The sequence below is a fragment of the Pipistrellus hanaki genome (genome assembly GCF_964339955.1).
Source record: "Pipistrellus hanaki genome assembly, chromosome: 15".
Taxonomy (NCBI): domain Eukaryota; kingdom Metazoa; phylum Chordata; class Mammalia; order Chiroptera; family Vespertilionidae; genus Pipistrellus; species Pipistrellus hanaki.
In genome coordinates, this window is record NC_140517.1 from 39144834 (window position 1) to 39156225 (window position 11392).

At 48.9% G+C, this 11392-nt stretch overlaps 1 long non-coding RNA gene across 1 annotated transcript in view; it reads right to left on the reverse strand.

Moving 5' to 3' along the window:
* LOC311633083 overlaps positions 1-11392 on the reverse strand; it is a 114888-nt gene that overhangs the window by 98950 nt on the left and 4546 nt on the right. The window lies entirely within an intron of this gene.

The window sequence follows — 11392 nt, forward strand, 5'->3', positions numbered from 1 at the left end:
TTCATCTCCACACCAGTGCCAGGCTGCAGCTGTCCAAGGGCAACAGGACTCTCCCTTTACTCCCTGCCACAAGAAAACAAACAAGACCCTCTGAGTGTGAAACCCGCAACCAAGTGAGTACCACCCACAGTGACTCATTCACCCGGAATTTTCTCTGTGAGTAATTTCTGTCCCTGCCTGGGCCAGGCCACTTCTGTGCCTCTCACGTCCACATACCCAGGCCCACACTCTGAACACCCAGGGTGCCCATGAGTTCCTGTTTAGGCAAAGTCAGGGAGGCCGTGAGTTTGGGACACACAGGTTAATGTCTCACACTCAGGCTCAGTAAACACAGAGGGTTATGGTTGGGGCTTTTAAAACCAGGCTGGCAGTGGGGTTGGTGTGGGTTAGAGGGTCAATGGGAAACAAAGGACATTTCCTCAGTGATATCGTCTTCCTAGTAGATACTGAGAGATATTGCCTGCCTTCACCACCACCACTTCCTCCTCAGAGTCCACTGAGCTGCCTAGGGCAAACCTTAGACTCTAACCCGCATAAACAGTATTCTTGGCTTATCAATGGTAGGCTCCAGGAACCCACAAAGGAGCTCTTTATCCCCAACATCACTGCAGATGATAGTGGATCCTGCATCTGCCTCACCCATAAATCTGTCACTCATCCCTATAGGACCACGGTCAAGACTCTCACAGTCTCTGGTAAGTGCCTCCGGGACCATTGGCACCAGGCTGTGGGGTACATGTCTGTCTGGTTTTCAGAACAGAGCCTAGAGGGTGCTGTCTCCTATCCTGTGGCCATGGACACAAGCAAATTATAAAGTCTTCCCTTGAGCCCTCAGACTACATCTCTGTAGACTCTTTTCCCATGCTCTTATGATCTCTCATGGCAGAGCTGGGGTCTGGCCTTGGAAAGTGAGGAGGGGTTCTCTCAGCCCCAGAAAGTCAAGTGGTGGGGGAAAAGAGCTTCCCAGAGGGGAAAACAAAGGTCCTCAAGGTCAAGTTGATTCTTCTGTCACTAACACTTTCTTCTGTCACATTTTGTCTGTTACCTGCCCCATGTGCTACAAGGAACATACAAGGCTTTGAACAAGCTCAACTATTTTCCCCAAACTAAAGGAGGACACCACCTCTGAGGAGGGGTGAGCAGAATAGGCCCCTGATCCCTGCACTGCTCCAGGCTCACTTGGTGACTTGCTTCTCTTTGCCCTCTGTGGTGGGTCAGGGGTCTGTGGTGAAAGTGCATGGATGGTCTGTCCTCAATATGGCCATTTTGAGTCACCCACCAACACCACAGCCTCCCTCAGACCATGATGCATGGAAATGGGAAGAGAGTGACCCACAGGGGGACCTACTCTAAGCTGTGTCCTGGCTCTGAAGTCACCAGCTGTACAACACTGTGTGACAGGAGTACAGGTAACACATTGCTGAGGAGAGCAGTGAGCAGTGGTGCTTACTTGACAAGTAGGTAGATTTGTTCAGGAAGACCCTTCATGAGACAGAAGGAGCAGTGCCACGGAATTTGTAGTTTACAGAGGATGCTAAGAGTACCCGCCTTTGTTCAAACTGTGACTACTTCTCTCTAAGGACTTCCTTCTCTGTGATATTCCATCCACAGGTCAGGAAGTGAAAGCCCTATTTAGACTGAGAAATCCTTTAGGTTGAAACTTCTCCAGGTCCTAAAATCATATCTGGACTAGTTTCATTCTCTACTAAATTATGTAACAAAAAGGAAATGCCTTTCCATCTCTGTGTGTAGCTACCATAGTAGAGAGGGGTGTGAGTGTTTAAAAAGTCAGAGAAAGGTCTGGGAAAGACTCACACAAAAGTCAATTGGTGGATTCCAACTGATGTGGCTCAGGAGTTGAGCTCTGTCCAGCGACCTGTGAACCAGGGGGTTGGTTTGATTCCATGTCATGACACATTCTGGAGCTTGATCCTGAGTAGGGGTTTTGATGGAAGCATCAGATCAAGGATTTTCCCTCACCATTGATGTTACTATCTCTCTCTCCAATTCCTTTCCCTCTGTAATCAGTAAAAATAAATAAATAAATAAATAAATAAATAAATAAATAAATAAATAAAATATATATTTAAAAAGTCAAAAGGTGGAAAATTACACCTAATGGTGAAGAGACTAGACACTCGGTCTGAGAAGAGGTTCCTGGAGTCACTATCACTTTTCCTTCTGTCACCTACAGATGTCTAGGAAGACAGGTCAGGGGTCACCCGCAGGTGATCTGGAGGGAAGAGGGGAGGCATAGCCCTCTCCTTACAGACTGTCACCTGAACAATGGTCCTATCCCTGCAAAGGTCCGAGTCCTCCTCTGCTAACATTTACAGATATCACTGTGGCCTGTGAGTGGCTGACATCTCTATGGAAGGAGCCCACCCTCAATCACTCACCTCCTCTGTTCTCCACAGAGCTAATGGGAAAGCCCGCCCCCTGAGCCAGCAAAGCCACAGTCACAGAACATAAGGACTCTGTGGTCCTGACCTGCCTCACAAATGACATTGGTTGGGATCTCCATCGGTGGTTCTTTAAGAACCAGATTCTACCTCAGAAGGATAGGATGAAGCTTTTCCTGGACAAAAGCATCCTCACCATTCATCTTGACAGAAGGGAACACGCTGGGAGTTATCAGTATGAGGTCTTCAATCCTGCCAGTTCTAGCAAAGGTTACCCCTTCAGGCTGAATGTGCAATGTGAGTGACCCTCAACCTTTCCCACTTGCTCTTTGTATATTTCACAGAATGGGGTGGGGAGTGAAATGGATGAGGAGGTGGGAGCCTCCTTCAGAGCCTATAGAGCACATGGGTAAGGACCCCAGGATTAGACTAATCTCATTATCTCAGTTCCATTAGTATTAGCTGTCTGATCACGGGAAAGGCTCTCACCTACCTGAGCCTCAGTTGCCTCATCTCTAACCTGGAATAAAACAGCTGGACCTAACCACCATTGTTAGGATATTTCTTGTGAGGTTAATGAGAAAAAAACCCTTGGACAGGGTCATGCTCTGTCAGGATTCAGTCAATTTACCAATTATTGTTGGTTTGGTTTGTTTTTTTAATGCTGTTGTCAGTAGTTAAAAAGTCAAGCAGAACTCAGTGAAAATATCATTTATCACTCACCAGCTCTGTGACCGCCAGCCATTGATTAAGCACCTCCCATCCCTGATTCTGTTTGTGCTCATGGGGGTAACACCCCCTATCCCTCCTATGGGTGGAAAGATCAGATAACATGAAGGTAAAGTATTTCCCACCCTGCCTGGACCATCAAAAACACTCAGCACATTTGTATTACTCATCAGCACTGAGTTGACAGGTAAAGTGCCTGCTAAGGCTGTCCATAGTGATAGAAAAGAAGAACAGCTTAAAGAGACTGAATATGCGAGGGAAAGAGGAGTTTAGAGAAAAATTACCAGGACATGGGAATGGTGAGTATGAGAGTACATGCAAAGGTAGAGCCAATGGAAGGTTTCAAATGCACAAAACAGAGAATGATGCAACCGCTGGAAGTGGAGTGTCAAGAGGACTGACACTCCCAAACAATACAGACTGGGTGGCAGTTCCACCCTTCCTCAACTGGTTTCACCCTGCAAGGCCCTTCCTGGTTTCCCCTGAATGGACTTGGGCCTTCACCCCTCCTCCTTTCCCTTCTCCCTTCAACAGAACAAACCTACAATGGCTACTCTGTGGGGACCATCTTTGGCAGCGTGATCGGGGTCCTCCTTGTGGTGGCTCTGGGGAATTCCCTGGGCTATTTCCTGTACCTCAGGAGGACTAGGAGGTACTATGGCATTGCCTCACACTCACCCTAATCCTGTTCCCTGACTCAGGACAACCCCCAATAGAGTCCAGTAGAGGAGGACAAAGACCCCATCCTCAGAGGGTTCTGGGCCAGCTCCCTGTGGCCTCCCAGCTTCCCCATAGATGTCTTTAACTCTCCACCCAGCTCCTCCCTCACCAGCTGCTGACCAGGTGGTTTCATCAACAAGCTTCCTCACCTATAAATGAGGCATGATTAAGGAACTGTGCCCTCAGGACTGTCCTGGTTCTCCCCACACCTGCAGTGGTGCCAGCAGGTAATAAGTGCTCAGAAAGGCACCTCCTGTTGTTCATCTAAGTCCACCCTCCCAGGTGAGGGAATGGGCTGCCTCAGGGTCTGAAAGTCATCCTGGCCAAGTCCACACAGCTGAGGATGGAAGAGCCAGGACAGACAGGGTTGGGTCAAATGCCCCCAGGAGGCCATTCTGGTAACCAAGACCCTGATGTGTAAGACAGGACTACAGCAGGGTCTGTGGTGTGGTTTTCACCTCTAGGTCATGTGGATGGAGACATGACAGGCCACTATCACAGTGTAGCTCTGTAGGCCTGAAAGGAGGGTCTGGCCACAGCAGGGCACCACACTCATCCTGATGCTACATGAGGCTGGCACTGCTGCCCTCTGAGGCCTTGACCTTTCCACTAAGTCAGACCTTCATGGTGGATTGCTGTTCTGGTTCCTCAATCCCTTCCCTGTTACTCCTCCCAGACCCCCATGTGCATGTGGGTCCTTCCCCTGTGGGCCCAGGTCAGCCCTGGATCCTTAAGGCCTTGCCTGAGTTCCCCTCTACTGGGCCTATCACCCTTAAACAGGGGAGAGAGGCCACCATACTTTGCTGGGAAAGGAGACCCTCCCTGCCCCTGTTATAACACCAAACCTCCCCTGTACCCCTCACAAGTAAGTCTGACCTTTCTCAGGGCCAATGACCTGCATGGCCTCCAAGAGCACCCACCTCCACCGGCCACCACTGGTGAGTGTCTGTTCAGCCTGGATCCCCTGGGCCTGCCCCACAGTGACCACCCTTGCCCTTGTCCCTCAGGCTCTGACCCTTCTCTGGGCTTCAAGGGGATTTTCATCACCACTCTGCACAGGGACCCCTACAAGCCAGTCAACCTGACCTGTAGGCTGTGTCATGTGAAACCCCCTCTCCCTCACTGGACCCTGAAATGGCAAGAGGGTCTTGCCCTGGGAGATGACCTTTCACTTCTGGCTCTTGGGAGCTAAAGAACCAGCCCCTCCTGGGAGAACAGCCAAAGCTTCCTCCCCTTGGGTGCTAATGCCTGCTGTACCTGCTCCCAGGCCAGGGTCCCACTGGAACCTCTGCCTTTCTGGTAAGTGCATCCCCTCCCTGTTCCCTCACCCAGGGCCTCAGTGACTCTCCCTCAGGGCAGGGGCACTATCAACCTCCCAATGCACACAGAGTCCTTCCCCAAAACAGCCAGCACAAGGGGAGCCCTGCCCTGGCCTAGCGGGACCCCAAATCAGGGATGGACAGGGAAGGAGTCTAAGGGGAACCCTGGAGTCCAGCATGGAGCAGAATGGGCTCCGGGAACACCAGGCAGAGGTCCCAGGCTAACAAGGGTGAGGGTGTGGAGTGTGGGCAGAAATTGGGGTCCTGGGCTACAGGTGTGAAGACAGCTGCTCAGGAGGCAGAGCTGTCAGGCCTGTAGAGAAAAGCCTCGCCCCCTGTCCTCTGATGCCCTCTCTCCCCCCTACACAGGGCCCCCAACTTGACCCCAAGTCAATCGGCCACATCTACGAGCTGACTGTGGGTTATGAACGTTCTGTCCAGGGGCCCCAGCCCAGGCCTGGCTGTGCTTCCAGCTCAGGAAAGGGCAGTGAAAAGTGAAAATGGGATGGGAGAGGGAGGGGCCTGTGCACAGACATCTCAGTAGGACTCAGAACCTAAATAAAACCTTTACTATTCACTAAGGCAAAGAAAAGGGCCTTCTGAATTTATCAAGACTAAAAAATCAAATGAGAAAGTACTCTGGGCCTGACCCTGAGGACCCGTTAGGCCAAGAAATATTATATATTACATTTTGCACCAAATAGTTGGCCTGACATCTCAAGAAAACTACAAAGTAAGAGAACTAGAAGGATAGAAGTGCAGAAGAGATGTTAGAAGAGGCTCAGAAGATCTATGCACATAAGAAAGGCAAAAAACAAAACAAACAACAAAATAACAGCCCTAGCTGTTTTGGCTCAGAAAATAGAGTGTCAGCCTGTAAACTGAAGGGTCCCAGGTTTGATCAGGGTCAAAGGCGCATGCCTGTGCTTGATCCCTAGAAGGGATTGTGCAAGAGGCAGCCAATCAGTGATTCTCTCTCATCTTTGATGTTTCTATCTACCTCTCCCTCACCCTTCCTCTCTGAAATCAATAAAAATATTTTTAAAACAAAACAAACAGAAAACTAAGATAATGTTCACAATTTTACTAGAAGTGGCCTAGGGAAGGGCTGGCCCAGAGGGCCAGAGACAGAAGCCACAGAAGAAACCTTAGCATGTTATCTCCAAGGAAGAATGTAGCAATTTAAATCCAACCTGCTAGAGACTGAGAAGAGACTGCTGAGCTTGCTCCCTCCTCCCTGCCTTTTCTCCAGCCTCATATGCCTAGACCTAATTTTCCAAAGTCTGAGATAACTTAAGGACTTTGGAGCATTGCTGGATTAAATAATAAACATCTCAATATTTTAAAATAATATGAAATACTGAAACATTGATTGCTAGACAACTTTTAATTCACCTGCCCTTAGCTTTTATTACAGAAGGTCTCTTGTACTTTGTTCAATGTATATTTTCTTGAAAGTAAGAGTATAGTTAAAATGTTTTCACAAATGTTAATCTAAGAAATGCTGGCTGCTTACCTTTTGGTAATCATTGAAAAATTAAGATTTCTAAGAGTGAAGAATTCTAATATATTTTTAAGAAAAGAAATAAAGGTCTATACAAGTTACTCCTCCCTAGCTTTGAGTCTTCTATTGAACCCCCCAGGCTGAAATCAGTTTGAGGTTCAAGGCACGGGAAGGAATGATGCGGAACATAAAAATGCATTTTTGGGAGGAAGCTAGCAATCTGACTCTGTTCCTACTTAATCAATAACCCTAATGTACATTCTTGTTAGCCTATAACCAAGTCAGTGCCCATTCCTAAATTATATGGGCTTGCAAGACATTTACCTAAATAATCACATTTTACAGAGGCCATAAACCATGAACCATAAACAACCCCCAGAAGAGGTTATCAGTGTGGCACCAGGCCAGGCCTTTAGATGTGGTCTCATGGCCCCCAACCCAACACACTGGACTTTTTGCAAAGCCTGTGAAAGGTCTGGAAGTCTGATCCTTATTTGGGGGACAAAGAAACCAAAGGGTATAAAGAGAAAGCTTCCTCTATATTGGGTTGCTCAGGATTTAGAAACAGGCACCCCTGAGTCATGGTACTAGCACATCTGGAAATAAATGGGGTTTTCCTATATCTCTGAGTACTCCTTTGTGTGTATTTTCCCATCACCTGGTAAATTCTGTAACAATAAGATGGACACATCTGACCTTCCGATGGTCTTAGATGATGCCTAAGAAAGGGGTAGTGACCCACAGGTTGAGAACCGCTGTCAGGGGTCGCCTAAGACCACCGGAAAACACAGAGATTTACATTATGATTCATAGCAGTAGCAAAATTACAGTTATGAAGTAGCAATGAAAATAATGTTATGATTGGCGGTCACCACACATAAGGAACTGTATTAATGGGTCACAGCATTAGGAAGGCTTGAGGTAAATGGGGCTGGGGTGGGGCTGTGCTGCCCTCTAGTGGGAAGACCTGCAAAGGGCAGGCAAATGGGTGGGTGGGTCATTCTAATGTCAAAGGCAAAAAAGCTAAGTCATTCATTCCTTCTACAACATGAGCCTTTGTTAATTAGATGTAGACCTAACCATGAATCCTTGCATTTAAAATAAATGTTGAATGTCTCTCAAATCCCTTTACCTTGAGATTCACATGTGTGCAGATGTATATCACACAAATACACACACACACACACATACACACACAAAAAACTCAGGGAACCTTCAAGATCATGGACAGCACCAGGCAGTAACAGGAGCAAAAAAATATGTTAGTAAATGGCCCACATGATATTCCTGGGGCAGACAGCAGAATCTGCTCTGAGGGCTGAGATGGGACTGGGAAGGGGCAGTGCAGGCAGGGAGTGGGATGGGGACCAGGGAGCTGGGAGCTGCTGCCAGGAAGGAGCGCTATTCCCAACAGAGAACACATCTCTCTGCAGCCCAGTGAATACAGAGAGGGACCCGGTACTGGCTGTTCCTGCCTCATTCCAACACTAATCCTGAACCAGGGTGCTGAATTTGCAATGGGAGGGATGGAGGTTAATGGTGACAACCAGGGAAAGATGTAATTCCAAACTCGAAAGCATGTCCTCCAAAACAAGAAATTATCCATGCATTCTCTGTTAAAGTACCAAAGCACACACTCCTGACACTGAAATGAGGAGAAAGTTCTGTCATTTCCTGGGTTCCTGTCTCACATGTCCCCTTGCAGACTCACAGGGTGATAACAATTGTCCTGCATCTTTCCTGTGTTCAGCTGCTGCCACCTCCTGGCAGGTGATGGTAATCAGGACATAGAGCCTGAGAGCCTAGTCCCACAGCTGACCAGGAAGGCAGGACTGGGCCTCCAAACTGGTGGGATCAGGGGCAGCACTGACCATTCTGCAGCCCTAGGGGGACTGGCAGTTGGTTAGAGCTTCCTGAGTGTGAGGGGGACAAAGAGTTGATACAGGACTGACTGGGGAAGGACTGAGGCCTCAGCTGGGAGTACTGAAGGGGAGGGAATGGAATGTTCACAGGGAAAGGGCTGGATTCTGCAGAGGAAACGCTCTGGCCCACTGACTCAGCTGCAGCCACTAAGCAGGGTGTGTGCCTCCTGCTGGCCCTCATCTCACAGCTCCCACCTCCAGGAATAAGGCTCTCTCTTCACGTCCACCTGCCCTCCCTCACCTGGGCTCCTTCGTGGCCCACTCTACATGAAGGGGCTCTTGGTCCCTGTACTGCACTGCAAAGAGGAGGAGGGGAGGCTGAGTTCTCCCACAGACACAGCCCAGCAGTGGTGTTCTAAGGGGTAAGAATGGGGGAGGGTCAAGGAGGGCCACATCATCCCACCGTCTGGGTCCGGATTTGAAGTTGATGGCAGAGCCTGACACCACCTGCTCCCTCCGGTCCTAAAAGAACCTCCCTCACCCACCCTGAGCAGACCTCCCTGTTGAGTGCCATCATTTGGACACTTTCTCCTTTCTATGATGGTTCAGCAGCTTTCTGGCCCTTATGGAACATGTGACTGTTTGTGTACAGGAAGAGTAACAGAAATGGGCAGAGAACTTGCATTAATGTTCACAGAGGATGATCGAGGTGAAACTCTGAAAGCTTAAAATCCTAGTAGGGTCTACATAAAATCAATATTTTCAGATTAAACATGAAGGTGGCTTTCACCATTTTCTTAAGAGCACAACTGCTAACAGGACATTAAAGATGTACTAGACCTATATGCACCACAGTTAGTGGTAAAATGAGGTTGTTTCTTTGTTCTGAAAAGAGCATTCCAGTGAATTATCTTCATGTTCACCACATAGAAAGGGATTGCCTTTCAGTCACTATGTCTTCCCACCATCCTGATGCAGCTGGCTCTCTATAACTGTCATGACTGGAGAAAAATGATCCTTTTTCCTTTTGAATATCAAATACAAGATTAGAGGCAGTTCTTGACCCATCTCCCACAGCCAAATACCTGAGACCAAGTCTTTGGGGTACTAATGAACCCTGATGTCCACCTGTCTGCAAGGCACCAGCCTGGTGTGTCCTAAGCACCAACCCATTGCCCACAGTCACCAGAACCCTGCCCAGCCCAGTCCGGCTTCATCCAAGTTCTTGGGACTTTATGGAGGCCAAATCCCTGCACCAAGGCACCCATACCATCACCTGCTCCTCCAGGGTGAAGGTCAAGAGCAGAAGTGAGAGTCCTGTGCCTCCCATTCCAGGCATATGGCAGCCACTTAGGCTTGGAGGTACTTCCCAATGTACAGCTTCGATTCCACAACCCTAGCCCTATTCTCCAATGCTGGGAAGGTTACTGACAAAGAGTGTTTGGTCTGCTCCACACCAAGAGTGGAGTGTGGAACTTTAACCTCACTCTTCTAGTGCAGAAGGGCCCTTCCGTGTCCTTGGGTCAGACACCAGATCTCTAGGGCCTCCACCATCAGAGGAGCACCCAAACCTCAGTGTCAAGGGGACCGTGCTAAGTGCTCAGGAGCCCAAGGTTTCACCAGGAACTGCTCTTCTTCCAGAGGCCGCTGGTAATGAAGACCCAGATGCGAAAGGGGGTGGTCCTTTCCTTGTGCCGTGAGGGGTCTCCGAACAGAAGCCTTCACTCCTGTAAAGGAGAATGAGAAATAACCTGATATCTGTCTCCTTGATCCTTGTCTGCTGACCACCTCCTGTGGAACCACACCAGCCCGGGTCCCAATCCTCAGCTGGTTAAGGACTTAACTCCAGGGCCTCGGGCCTGACCTGAGTCTGCAGTATTGGCCACAAATATGGACCATTGTCTGCCAAGGACCTCCACCTGCCAAGACCCCACAACCACCCAAAGATCCAGTCCTGCCAAGCCCTCCTGTCTTAGCTACTACCATCTGCTGGGACTGCATCTCACCACCTCACCACCAGGGGCCACTGACCACCACTGGAGCACTTTCGCCAGCTCCTACTGACAGGGCTGCCTACCTCCCAGACTCCTGTTCTCCTGTGGAGCCCTCCAAGGAAAGGAGTTTGTTTGGAATCATGAGATCTCAGCCCCCTGCATCCAGCTCTGTATTTCCTGTGGGCACTCTGCTCCTTCCACATAGAATCCACTTTGGAGCCCCTCAAAAGAAGATTGGAAACCACTTGTCATCTCCATCCAGTCCGCAGCTACAACACCTTCATGCCATGTCCTCACATCCTACTCAACACCTCAACCCACCTTTGCCAACCCCAAAGTTGTGCTTGGGAGAGCAGCATAAGCTGAATAAATGTGTGATAAATGACACACACAAAAATGAGGAAAGACTAGGGGCTCCACAGGCCAGTGAGATCCACCTCCTGCTGAGTCAGAATCTGCATTTGTCTTTGGCTCTTTTGTTGTTGTTGTTTTGTAACTGATTGATTTTAGATGGGAAGAGAGTGAAAGAGAAACATTGATTTTTTTTCCACTTATTTATGCATTTATTTTTTGATCCTTCCAGGTGCCCTGACCTGGGATCAAACAGGCAGCTTTGGCATTTCGGGAGGAAGCTCTAACCAACTGAGCTCTCCAGCCAGGATTCTCAGAATCTGCCTTTGACCAGGATCAGGGACACTCCTGTGCACAGGAGAGGGGTGAGGCTACTCCACCCCCAGTTCACAGGATCTCAGCCTGGTGGGCATCCACATTAGCTGGGCAGCTGACAAGCAGCATTTCTACAGTGTCCTGTAGGCATCCAATCTTTACCATGTTCCATAGGTTATCCCTGTGGAAGGCTCAA